The sequence below is a fragment of the Mesoplodon densirostris genome, chromosome 15 (assembly GCF_025265405.1).
Source record: "Mesoplodon densirostris isolate mMesDen1 chromosome 15, mMesDen1 primary haplotype, whole genome shotgun sequence".
NCBI classification, from domain to species: Eukaryota; Metazoa; Chordata; class Mammalia; order Artiodactyla; family Ziphiidae; genus Mesoplodon; species Mesoplodon densirostris.
Window position 1 is genome coordinate 15,685,281 of NC_082675.1, and position 14,118 is coordinate 15,699,398.

The 14,118-nt window shown below is 40.9% G+C and overlaps 1 protein-coding gene across 4 annotated transcripts in view; it reads right to left on the reverse strand.

Annotated features, from left to right (window-relative positions):
* The window catches only part of RPH3A (rabphilin 3A), a 276,562-nt gene that overhangs the window by 204,323 nt on the left and 58,121 nt on the right, over positions 1–14,118 (reverse strand). The window contains exon 2 of one of the 4 annotated variants that reach the window (XM_060119650.1): positions 1,206–1,309. The exons of the other annotated variants lie outside the window; for them this stretch is intronic. The gene's annotated coding sequence lies outside the window, so the exon portion shown is untranslated. The remainder of the gene's footprint in view (positions 1–1,205; positions 1,310–14,118) is intronic. 4 annotated transcript variants of the gene reach the window in all.

Consider the following 14,118-nt stretch of genomic DNA (forward strand, 5'->3'; position numbering starts at 1 on the left):
TGTATGTATAAAGGAATATATATTCCTGCCAACTTAGAAGAAAACTAAATTTATTTTTAATATATTTTGTAATATCAGGAAAATACATAGCCTAGGTTTCCCCCCCCAATATGAGTTTTCTACTCTGAAGACTCATGGCAATAATAATAGCAATGACAACAATTAACATTGATGCATTTGCTATTGTGCCAGGCACTGTTCCAAGCACTTGACTTTTATTAACTCACCTAAACCTTTGCTCATTCACTCTGTTCTACCTGCACTACCCTCCTTGCTGTTCCTCAAACTCTTTGCTATCTCAGGACCTTTGCACTTGCCATTCCCTCTGCCTGAAATGCTCTTCCCCCAGATACACATCCACATGGCTCACTTTGCCCAGGTCTCTACTCAAATGTCACCTCCTTGGAGAGGTCTTCCCTGATTACCTGAACTAAAGTAGCACCCTTCCTCTCTAGTCCCATTATTCTGATTTATTTTGCTTTATGGCACTTATCCCACCTGTCATATTATATCATTTACTTGTTTACTGCCTGTCACTCCCATTAGAACATCTGCCTGTTTTATTCACTGCTGTCTCCAGCACTGAGAATAAGACATCCATCACATAGTAGGTGTTCAGTACAAAGTGAATAAATACAACAATCCTATGAGGTAGTTACCTTTATTATCCCCATTTTACAGATTACAAACTGAGGCACAGAGAGACTAAGCTACTTGCCTCCAAGGTCACAGGGCCAATAAGTGGCAGAGGAGGGGTTCAAATATAGACAGTCTTGTTCCAGAACCCACATTCTTAACCAAAAAATGGCTTAAAATGGTGTAATAATAGAGTACTGGTGAAATGGAACAGATTTTAAAGAGACATCCTCAGGAAAGACAGGCCAAGGGAAGCATAACTTCCATTCATTAAGCATGAAATTTGGGTTTTTGAGCCAGGAAAAAAAAAAAACTGGTTTGCACAAGTATAATACACTCAGACTCCTGGATTTTTGGTGTATTCTGGGCTCCAGACGAACCAAACCTAATCTGTGGCTAAATGCACACTTCAGAGTGTCCTGTGGCCCAAAAGAATTAGTAGTTCCCAAAATTATAGGCTGTGAAACCCTCCGGTGTTAGCAAAGGGGATCATGCAGTTAAGATCTGGCCATTTACAGAATGATCTCCTCATTTGTCATCAGAACAACCCTGCAAGTTGGGACTCTCACCAGCCATCAGCGAAGTGAGGACACGGACTGTGTCTGTCTTGTTCCCTGCCAAGTCTCAGGCCCCTCAGGTGGCATCTGGCAGACAATCAGCAAACAATGAATATCTAAAGTGGAATGAATATTAGGGATGAGAAAACGGAGGCTCCGAGAGGAGAGGTCACTTTTCCAAAGTCACACACCTAGTAAGCAGCTGGTTCCTTTGACCCTTCAACTCTCCAGCGAGTATCATTTCTCATGCCTGGACAAGGATAATTCAAACTGTCAGACCTCACCTTGCACTTGATGGTTTTAAAGCAGAAAAGAGGGAAGCTCCCTTAACCTGTCTGGTGATGTGGGGGCCATGAGAGAGCACAGCTCAGATCTCCCTGCTGCAAAGAGTGTGACTGGCTGACAGCCTCCAGCTGCTTCCAGAGATCCTAAACACCCACTTTCCCAGGGTTGCTCCCAATCTCTGACTGAGCACGGCAAGGGTGGTACAGCTGGGCCACTCAGGATAGACATGGGACTCCTTAAAGGGCGATCCTTGCTCTGGGGCTCCCCATCAGCCGGGCTGAGACCTTCTCAGGGCTCCACTGGGGTCTCAGCTCTTCCTATCCAGCTCTCCTTCCTGCCCCTCCCTTTTCACATGTGTCAGACCCACATCACACTCTATTCCAGCTCCCTCTCTTCTTCATCCTTCACAGGCACTCACCCCTGTAATTCTCTCCTAATATCTGCTTCTTGCAGGACCTGAACTGGCACAGATGGATTCTCAAATGGAAACCTGATCCATCCAACAGGCTTTTGAAGAATTCTGGGTAATTGCAGTAGGGTGAATAATGACCCCACTTCCCCAAAGATGTCAACATCCTAATCTGTGGAACCTATAGATATGTTACCTTATATGGCAAAAGGACTTCACAGATATGATTAAGTTAAGGATCTTGAGATGGAAAGAAAATCTACCTGGATTTTTTAGGTGAACCCAATGTAATTACAAAGGCCCTCATAAGAGGGAGGCAGGAAGTCATAGAGAAGAGAAGATGCTGTATTGCTGGCTTTAAAGATGAAGGAAGGGGCCAGGAGCACCCTCTAGCAGCTGGCAGAGACAAGGAATGGATTCTCCCCTGGATCCTACAGAATGAACAAGCCCTGCTAACACCTTGATTTAAGTCTTCAGTAAGTCCTTGATTTCGTTCTCCTGACCTCCAGGATTTAGGAGAATAAACTTGTGTTGTTTTGAGTTACTAAGTTCATGGTCATTTGTTACAGAAGCCATAGGGAACTCATACAGTAATGAAGTACAAGGGGAGTGGCTGGATCCTTATGTTAACAAAATTTTAAACCCAAGCTCCTTGATCACATGAGGCTTTATCCTTAAGGCATCCTTAACTAGGTCATATTGCAATGGTCCTGCTGCTGTCTGAAACATATGATATTGTGATTAAAGCATTCGAACTATGTGTCTCAGATTAACAAATACTCTTTGCAGGGTGGATGACACAGCTCACAATTTACTTTGTCTCAGGTTTTTTGAGGCAGTTCAGCCCCCAGAGAGGGAATGTACCTGTTGACACTCCCAGAATCAAGGTCCTGGGCCAGTCCTAGCATCAAATTCCAGTTCTGCCACTGATTATTAGCTGTGGAAGCCTGGACAAGTTACCTCAAAAGTCATATGGTTTCACTCTACCACAGTCTCAAGCTTGCCCAGATTCAAAAGGAAAGAACACAGATACTGCCACTCAATGGAAAGGGCATCAAAATCACACTATAAGGAGAAATTGTGAAATTACACTTCAAGATGGCAGAGAAGTAAGATGTGGAGATCACCTTCCTCCCCACAAATACATCAAAAATAAATCTACACATGGAACAACTCCTACTGAACACCTACTGCACGCCAGTAGAAGACCTCAGACTTCCTAAAAGCTGTTGGCTGACAGGGTCTTGGTGTCCTGGTGGGGTGTCAGGTCTGAACCTCAGAGGTGGGAGAGCCAAGTTCAGGACACTGGACCACCAGAGACCTCCCAGCCCCAGATAATATCAATTGGCGAGAGCTCTCTGTCTCAACAATAAGACCCAGCTCCACTCAACGCCAGCAAGCTCCAGCGCTGGGCACCCCAGGCCAAACAACTAGCAAGACAGGAACACAACCCCACCCATTAGCAGAGAGGATGCCTAAAATCATAAGTTCACAGACACCCCATGACATACCACCAGACGTGGTCCTGTCCACCAGAAAGACAAGACCCAGCCTCATCCACCAGAACACAGGCACCAGTCCCCTCCACCAGAAAGCCTAGACAAACCACTGAACCAACCTTACCCACTGGGGGCAGACACCAAAAACAATGGGAACTACAAACCTTCAGCCTGCAAAAAGGAGACCCCAAACACAGTAAGTTAAGCAAAATGAGAAGACAGAGAAATATGCAGCAAGGTAAAAACTCACTAGATGAAGGAGCAAGGTAAAACCCACCAGAAAAAAACAAATGAAGAGGAAATAGGCAGTCTACCTGAAAAAGAATTCAGAGTAATGATAGTAAAGATGATCCCAAATCTTGGAAACAGAATGGAGAAAATATAAGAAACGTTTAACAAGAACCTAGAAGAGGGCCTCCCTGGTGGCGCAGTGGTTGAGAGTCCGCCTGCCGATGCAGGGGATACGGGTTCGTGCCCCGGTCTGGGAGGATCCCATATGCCGCGGAGCGGCTGGGCCCGTGAGCCATGGCCTCTGGGCCTGCGCATCCGGAGCCTGTGCTCCGCAGCGGGAGAGGCCACAGCAGTGAGAGGCCCGCATACCACAAAAAGAAAAAAAAAAAAAAAGAACCTAGAAGAACTAAAGAGCAAACAAACAATGATGAACAACACAATAAATGAAATTAAAAATTCTCTAGAAGTAATCAACAGCAGAGTAACTGAGGCAGAACAGAGAAGTGACCTGGAAGATAAAACAGTGGAAATAACTACCGCAGAGCAGAATAAAGAAAAAAGAATGAAAAAATTGAGGACAGTCTCAGAGACCTCTGGGACAATATTAAACGCACCAACATTAGAATTATAGGGATCCCAGAAGAAGAGAAAAAGAAAGGGACTGAGAAAATATTTGAAGAGATTAGAGTTGAAAAATTCCCTAATATGGGAAAGGAAATAGTCAATCAAGTCCAGGAAGCACAGAGAGTCCCATACAGGATGAATCCAAGGAGAAACATGCCGAGACACATATTAATCAACTATCAAAAATTAAATACAAAGAAAAAAATTTTAAAAGCAGCAAGGGAAAAGCAACAAGTAACACACAAGGGAATCCTCATAAGGTTAACAGCTAATCTTTCAGCAGAAACTCTGCAAGCCAGAAGGCAGTGGCAGGACATATTTAAAGTAATGACAGGGAAAAACCTACAACCAAGATTACTCTACCCAGCAAGGATCTCAATCAGATTAGATGGAGAAATTAAAACCTTTACAGACAAGCAAAATCTAAGAGAATTCAGCACCACCAAACCAGCTTTACAACAAATGCTAAAGGAACTTCTCTAGGCAAGAAACACAAGAGAAGGAAAAGAACTACAATAACAAACCCAAAACAATTAAGAAAATGGTAATAGGAACATACACATTGATAATTACCTTAAATGTAAATAGATTAAATGTTCCAACCAAAAGACACAGACTGGTTGAATGGATACAAAAACAAGACCCATATATAAGCTGTCTACAAGAGACCCACTTCAGACCTAGGGATACATACAGACTGGAAGTGAGGGGATGGAAAAAGATATTCCATGCAAATGGAAACCAAAAGAAAGCTGGAGTAGCAATTCTCATATCAGACAAAACAGACTTTAAAATAAAGACTATTACAAGAGACAAAGAAGGACACTATATAATGATCAAGGGATCAATCCAACAAGAGGATATAACAGTTGTAAATATTTATGCACCCAACATAGGAGCACCTCCATACATAAGGCAAATGCTAATAGCCATAAAAGGGGAAATTGACAGTAACACAGTAATAGTAGGGGACTTGAACATCCCACTTTCACCAATGGACAGATCATCCAAAATGAAAGTAAATAAGGAAACACAAGCTTTACATGACACATTAAAAAAGATGGACTTAATTGATATTTATAGGACATTCCATCCAAAAACAACAGAATACACCATCTTCCCAAGTGCTCATGGAACATTCTCCAGGATAGATCATAACTTGGGTCACAAATCAAGACTTGGTAAATTTAAGAAAACTGAAATCGTATCAAGTATCTATTCTGACCACAATGCTATGAGACTAGATATCAATTACAGGGGAAAAAAACTGTAAAAAACACAAACACATGGAGGTTAAACAACATGCTACTAAATAACCAAGAGATCACTGAAGAAATCAAAGAGGAAATTAAAAAATACCTAGAAACAAATGAAAATGAAAACACAATGACCCAAAACCTATGGGATGCAGCAAAAGCAGTTCAAAGAGGGAAGTTTATAGCAGTACAATCCTACCTCAAGAAACAAGAAAAACCTCAAATAAACAACCTAACCATACACTCAAAGTGATTAGAGAAAGAAGAACAAAAAAACCCCCGAAGTTAGCAGAAGGAAAGAAATTATAAAGATCAGATCAGAAATAAAAAGAAATGAAGGAAACAATAGCAAAGATCAATGAACTAAAAGCTGGTTCTTTGAGAAGATAAACAAAATTGATAAACCATTAGCCAGACTCATCAAGAAAAAATGGGAGAACACTCAAATCAACAGAATTAGAAATGAAAAAGGAAAAGTAACAACTGACACCACAGAAATACAAAGGATCATTAGAGATACTACAAGCAACTATATGCCAATAAAATAGACAACCTGTTAGAAATGGACAAATTCTTAGAAAAGCACAACGTTTTGAGACTGAACCAGGAAGAAATAGAATATATAAACAGACCAATCACAGGCACTGAAATTGAAACTGTGAGAAATTTTCCAACAAACAAAAGTTCAGGACCAGATGGCTTCACAGGCGAATTCTATCAAACATTCAGAGAAGAGCTAGCCACGTATCCTTCTCAAACTCTTCCAAAATATAGCAGAGGGAGGAACACTCCCAAACTCATTCTACGAGGCCACCATCACCCTGATACCAAAACCAGGCAAAGATGTCACAAAAAATGAAAACTACATGCCAGTATCACTGATGAACACAGATGCAAAAATCCTCAACAAAATGCTAGCAAACGGAATCCAGTGGCACATTACAAGGATCATACACCACGATCAAGTGGGGTTTATCCCAGGAATGCAAGAATTCATCAGTACACGCAAATTAATGTGACACACCATATTAACAAATTGAAAGGTAAAAACCATATGATAATCTCAATAGATGCAGAAAAAGCTTTTCACAAAATTCAACACCCATTTATGATAAAAACTCTCCAGGAAGTAGGCACAGAGGAAAGTTACCTCGACATAATAAAGGCCGTATATGACAAACCCACCGCCAACATCATTCTCAATGGTGAATAACTGAAACCATTTCCTCTAAGATCAGGAACAAGACACAGTTGCCCATTCTCACCACTATTATTCAACATAGTTTTGGAAGTTTTAGCCACAACAATCAGAGAAGAAAAAGAAATAAAAGGAATCCAAATCAGAAAAGAACAAGTAAAACTGTCACTGTCTGCCGATGACATGATACTATATAGAGAGAATCCTAAAGATGCTACCAGAAAAATACTAGAGCTAATCAATGAATTTGGTAAAGTAGCAGGATACAAAATTAATGCACAGAAATCTCTTGCATTCCTATACACTAATGATGAAAAATCTGAAAGAGAAATTAAGGAAACACACCCATTTACCACTGCAACAAAAAGAATAAAATACCTAGGAATAAACCTACCTAAGGAGACAAAAGACCTGTATGCAGAAAACTATAAGACACTGATGAAAGAAATTAAAGATGATACAAACAGATGGAGAGATATACCATGTTCTTGGATTGGAAGAATCAACATTGTGAAAATGACTCTACTACCCAAAGCAATCTACAGATTCAATGCAATCCCTATCAAACTACCAATGGCATTTTTCACAGAGATAGAACAAGACATTTCACAATTTGTATGGAAACACAAAAGACCCCGAACAGCCAAAGCGCAATCTTGAGAAAGAAAAACGGAGCTGGAGGAATCAGGCTCCCTGACTTCTGACTAGACCACAAAGCTACAGTAATCAAGACAGTATGGTACTGGCACAAAAACAGAAATACAGATCAATGGAACAGGATAGAAAGCCCAGAAATAAACCCACGCACATATGGTCACCTTATCTTTGATAAAGGAGGCAAGAATATACAATGGAGAAAAGACAGCCTCTTCAATAAGTCGTGCTGGGAAAACTGGACAGCTACATGTAAAAGAATGAAATTAGAACACTCCCAAATACCATACACAAAAATAAACTCAGAATGGATTAAAGACCTAAATGTAAGGCCAGACACTATAAAACTCTTAGAGGAAAACAGGCAGAATGCTCTATGACATAAATCACAGCAAGATCCTTTTTGACCCACCTGCTAGAGAAATGCAAAAACAAAAATAAACAAATGGGACCTAATGAAACTTGAAAGCTTTTGCACAGCAAAGGAAACCATAAACAAGATGAAAAGACAACCCTCAGAATGGGAGAAAATATTTGCAAATGAAGCAACTGACAAAGGATTAATCTCCAAAATATACAAGCAGCTCATGCAGCTCCATATCAAAAAAACAAACAACCCAATCCAAAAATGGGCAGGAGACCTAAATAGACATTTCTCCAAAGAAGATATACAGATTGCCAACAAACACATGAAAGAATGCTCAACATCACTAATTACTAGAGAAATGCAAATCAAAACTACAATGAGATATCCCCTCACACCAGTCAGACTGGCCATCATCAAAAAATCTACAAACAATAAATGCTGGAGACAGTGTGGAGAAAAGGGAACACTCTTGCATTGTTGGTGGGAATGTGAATTGGTACAGCCACTATGGAGAACAGTATGGAGGTTCCTTAAAAAACTACAAATAGAACTACCATATGACCCAGCAATGCCCAGTACTGGGCATATACCCTGAGAAAACCATAATTCAAAGAGTGTCATGTACCACAATATTCATTGCAGCTGTATTTACAATAGCCAGGACACAGAAGCAACCTAAGTGTCCGTCGACAGATGAATGGATAAAGAAGATGTGGCACATATGTACAATGGAATATTACTCAGCCATAAAAAGAAATGAAATTGAGCTATTTGTAATGAGGTGGATAGACCTAGAGTCTGTCATACAGAGTGAAGTAAGTCAGAAAGAGAAAAACAAATACCGTATGCTAACATATATATATATATATATGGAATCTAAAAAAAAAAGTTATGAAGAACCTAGGGGCAGGACAGGAATAAAGACACAGATGAGAATAGACTTGAGGACACAGGGAGGGGGAAGGGTAAGCTGGGACGAAGTGAGAGAGTGGCATGGACATATATACACTACCAAATGTAAAACAGATAGCTAGTGGGAAGCAGCCGCATAGCACAGGGAGATCAGCTCGGTGCTTTGTGATCACCTAGAGGGGTGGGATAGGGAGGGTGGGAGGGAGACCCAAGAGGGAGGGGATATGGGGATATATGTATATGTATAGCTGATTCACTGTGTTATAAAGCAGAAACTAACACACCATTGTGAAGCAATTATACTCCAATGAAGATGTTAAAAATAAATAAATAAAATTCAAACTCAAAAAAAAAAAAAAAAAGAGACACACAGATCTTATTTGCAAAGCAGAAATAGAGACAGACATAGAGAACAAATATATGGACACCAAGGAAGAAAGGCGTGGGGTGGGAGGAATTGGGAGATTGGGACTGACATATATACACTCTTGATACTATGCATAAAATAGACAACTGAGGGGAACATACTGTATAGCACAGGGGACTCTACTTAATGCACTGTGGTGTCCTAAATGTGAGGGAAATCCAAAAGGGAGGGGATATATGTATATATATGGCTGATTCATTTTGCTGTGCAGTAGAAGCTAGCACAACATTGTAAAGCAAATATATGCCAATAAAAATTAATTTTTTAAAAAAGAGACACACACAAAAGAAAATGGAACTTATTCCATGACTGGACATTAAATTGCATCTGAAAATGACATCTAGAACTGGGAGAGCCATCTTGTGACCATTAGGACTGCTGACATATTAAGACATTAGGATGGCAGAGAAGACATATGAGAAGGACATTGGTCCTTGGTGAAGGGCCAATTCAGGACAAGGTACTGAACTAATCTTGGAGTCACTGTTACTTGAGATAATAAAATTTTCTTATTGTTTAAATCAGTTGAATCAGGAATTTTTTTGTCCCAGTAAAAGCATCCTAATTGATACAAACAGCTACCTTTTTGTTGAGCATTTACTATGTACCCACAGCACATAGAACCACAAGTCTGCCACAGGGCTAAGTACTGTACATTTGTTATCAAATTTAATCTTCACAGTAACCCATGAGGCAGGGACTGTTATCAACCTCATTTTACAGAGAGGAAGGTGAAGCTCAGAGACAATATGAAAATTGTCCAGGATCTCCCAGCTAGTGGCAGAGATGGGATCCAAACCAGGGGTGGATGCCCTTGTATCCACCACTCTTCTATAAAACTGCCTCCCTCGGCTGTCCACAGGCTGTCTGCTCCCTCCATTCAAAACCCCACTCCTATTTACAAATTGATTCAGAGAGCAGCTGTTGCAGCCATGAACTTATGAATCAGATCTACTGGAAGCAATTGCAATCTTTGAACGATTCTGCGAAGATACTTAAAAGCCATACTATGAAATCCAAATCAGATGTGATTTGCCCCCAAGGATGGTAATTCAAGCTCCAGCTGGAGTGGAAAAATGAAATTTGCAGAGGAGAGCTCTCTCTGCCTTGAAACATCCTACACCTGTCTCTTCAAAAGTGAGATCCCAATTTAGTTCAAGCACTGCTTGCAGATTTTTTTTTCAGTTGTGATAAAAGTCTTAAAACACAGTTCAGGGGCCTCCCTGGTGGCGCAAGTGGTTGGGAGTCCGCCTGCCAATGCAGGGGATACGGGTTCGTGCCCCGGTCTGGGGGGATCCCATGTGCCGCGGAGCGGCTGGGCCCGTGGGCCGTGGCCGCTGAGCCTGCGCGTCCGGAGCCTGCGCGTCCGGAGCCTGTGCTCCGCGGCGGGGGAGGCCACAACAGTGAGAGGCCCGCATACCGCAAAAAAAAAAAAAAAAAACACAGTTCAAGTGCTTTGCTCAAGCATTTAAAGCACACCTTTCAGAGAAAAACAGGCTTTCTGGCAATAAACTGAGTAGACCCTGAAAGTGCTTGGATGATCTATAACAAGAGAATCTAGAAAAAGCCACACAGATAAAAATGTAGTTTGGCAAAACCAAAGAAAGCAGCAGACATTTAATGAAACCAAGGGCACTAACTTCAAATGAGGCAGAAACTCATACATACTGATATTAGAAAATATGACCCTTTGTTATGGCATCAAAACAATCAAGGGTGACATTAAAATTAGTGATACCTTGTGGTTTGATCCCGTAACAATCATTTCAAACTCTGGGCCTCGAAACCTTCATTACTGCAACTCTCACAATATCTCCATGCTTGATTTATGGGTCAGAACACTTTAGGTTATATCTGAACAAACCCCCCAAAAAACACAAATGAGAATTTATTGTTTCTGGTAAATAAAATGACCAGAAGTCTTTTGCTTCAGGTAAAGCTGGATCCAGGCACTCAAGTGATATGATCAAGGCTTGTTCTCTCCCCAGGTCATGATTCTGTGTGCTGACTTTATTTTCAAACAGGGTCCCTCCTTGTGGTAAGCCCCAGTTACTCAGGGTAGCACCAGACTTTTACCTATCTACTCTAGTGGAGAGTGAGCCTCTTCCCCGACTCATGTAGGTTTTTTGTGGATATTCACCTCACCTACACAGCAACTAAAGACGAGAATGAGTAAGGATTGAAAACAAACTGTTGGAGATGGTGATTTGAGGATCTTTGATGAAGTTCAGAAGAGTGAGCCAATGTTGGAAAGTCCCTGGCTCATAGCCGGTGTTCAGTCAATGTTTGTTGCCCACTGTATCAGAGACTGTCAGTGCTTATCCATATCCCCAGGGACTCATCGGACAGCATGCCCTTGTGACTCTGTACCTGAGGGCTCCTCTTGGCCCATTTACAGGGCAGGTCAGAAGTGAAAGGGACTTAATGTGTCAAGAGTAGCCCAGTCAGTCAACGAGAGGTTGTGTTGGAGGATACATACCCCAGCTTCCTCGTTCCTCAGATGGAATAACTCTGAGGCTTATGTTCTATGGTGTCTCCCAGAGTTCCCCTGCAGAACTGAGGTCCAAGCTCCAATCACCTAAGATGGTATCAGGCTTAACACCTCACCCTTTACCAACTTCCTCTCACATCCCAACCCCTCGACCTGTGCTTCCTGAGACCACCTCCCAAATAAACCACCTGTTCCAAATCTTTATCTCAGGGCGTGCTTCTGGGAAAATCCAGCCTAAAACAAACATGAATGCAAATAAGCCTAGAATCATAGAATTTTAAACTGAAATGAACGTGTGCCTGGATTTTCAGCCCCATGTGGTGGAAACTATGTCTTGTCTTTGTATCTTCACTTCCCAAGTAGGGGTGAGCACAGAGTAGGTGCTTGGGAAATGTTGGCTGAAATGAATGGATCAACAAATGGATCAAACAAAAAAATGGATCAACTTTAAATTCTACTTTGAAATACAACACAAACACATAAATGCTGGGAATTACTGGTTGGGAAATTATAGATAATGGAATTTGGGGGTAGGGAGAGTAATGAATTAGGAATCAAGATACATGAGTTGTGGTTCCATCCTTGCTACTGACTGGCTGTAGGACCTTGGTATTCTAATCTTCCTGAGCCTCTCCATCCTCACCTGTAAATTGGGTAAAGTGCCCAGATCCTGGAAGCCGGCTGCCTAGGTTCAAATCTCACCCTGGCCACTAACTAGCTGCACAAGTGTGGGCAAGTTACCAAACCTCTCTGTGCCTCAAGCTCTTCTAGTACAGGATTTATCAAGCTTGGAACTATTGACATTTTGGGCCAGGTAAGTCTTGGTGGTCGGGGAGGGGCTGTCCTGTTCATTGTAGGATGTTTAGCAACATCCCTGGCAGGTACCCACTAGATGCTAGCAGCACCCCTCACTTGAGAAAACCAAAACATGCCTCCAGACATTGCCAAATGTCCCCTGGGGGCAAAATCACTCCCAAGTGAAAACCACTGCTAGAAAACGGGGATAATAATAAAACATACCTCATGGAATTAGTGTGAGGATTAAATGAGTTAAACAACTGAAAATCTCAGAATAGTGCCTGACTCATAATACGTAGTGAATTTCTGTATTATTATTACTATTTCTATCATTATTATCATTTTCTGCTCTATCAACATTTACAGGTAATTGTGGACTAAAGCAAACTAGTGAAGCTCAAGGTTAAAACCACATTTGAGGTCACTCTTCTTGACTTCAATTGGCCAACTGAAAAATTTAGAATCAGAAAGACCTGGGATAACAACAAGGTCCTAGGTATAGTACAGGGAAATATATTCAATATTATGTAATAAACCATAATGGAAAAGAATATGAAAAAGAAAAAATATATATATATATAATTGAATCACTTTGCTGTACACCAGAAACTAACACAACATTGTAAATCAACTATACTTCAATTAAAAAAAGAAAGACCCGAGACGGAATGCCAATATCACCACATACTCAATGTGTAGGATTGTCGGACAAAATACAAGACACCCAGTTAAACTGGATTTTAGATAAACAACAAATAATTCTTTATTATAAGTATACCCCAAAATATTTCATGCAACATGCTTGTACTTAAAAATGATCTGCCATTAGAAGTTCAAATTTAACCAAGTAGCCTATGTTTTTATTTGCTAAAGCTAGCACCTCTCTAAATGTGTGACTTTTAATTTAATTTAACCTCTCTGAGCTTCAGTTTCCTCATTTGCTGGATAGAGATGAAAATTCCTACCTCGTTGGGTTATTGTAAGGAATAGAAAAATGTAGTAAATGTGAAGTGTTGTGCCTAGCATACAGTAGGTACGAAACAAATGATAGTTACTGGAATTACATATGCAAGGATTTAAATGCTGTGTTTGTTATTTATACAAAGAAGGTGACATCCTTTAGAGCAGATGCTGTCTCATTCATTACTGCATCTCCTGCATTAAGCAAGCAGCAGGGAAGAGCACGTGCTTGGAAGCCAAACACCCTGGGTTCGAGACACAGCTCCATCACTTACTGGCTGTGCAACCTTGGGCAAGTCACTTAATCTCTCTGTGCCTCCACTTCCTCACCTAGAAAATAAGAATAATATTAGAACCTATGTGTAGGGTTACTGCAAAGGTTAACAGAGTTAATGATAAATGTAGACTGCTTAGTGCCTGGCTATGTTATGTGCTCACCTGACCCTGGTTGAATGAATGAGTGAATGAATGAAGGCAGCTGTACTTTATCACGTCTCAGTCCATACAAGAATCCACTCATCTGTCTTTTAACAATATAATCACAGAGCTCCACAATTTCTAGCCTTTCTCTGAGATTAAGGGTCTAACTTCCACATTCAAAAACATCTAACATCCCTCTGATCAAGGTCACTTAAAGCTTTCTGTTTCAAGCAGTAGCTAGAATCCTGAAAGATGCTCACCAGAGAAAAGTAAACAAGCAAGCAGTAAATTTACTGTGTAGCTTTGAGTTTAATAGAACTGGGATGCAGGCTGGCTGCAAAAGGCAAAAAATTAAATGGTGACCTTTTCAAAATTTGCTTTCTCTGATGCAAAT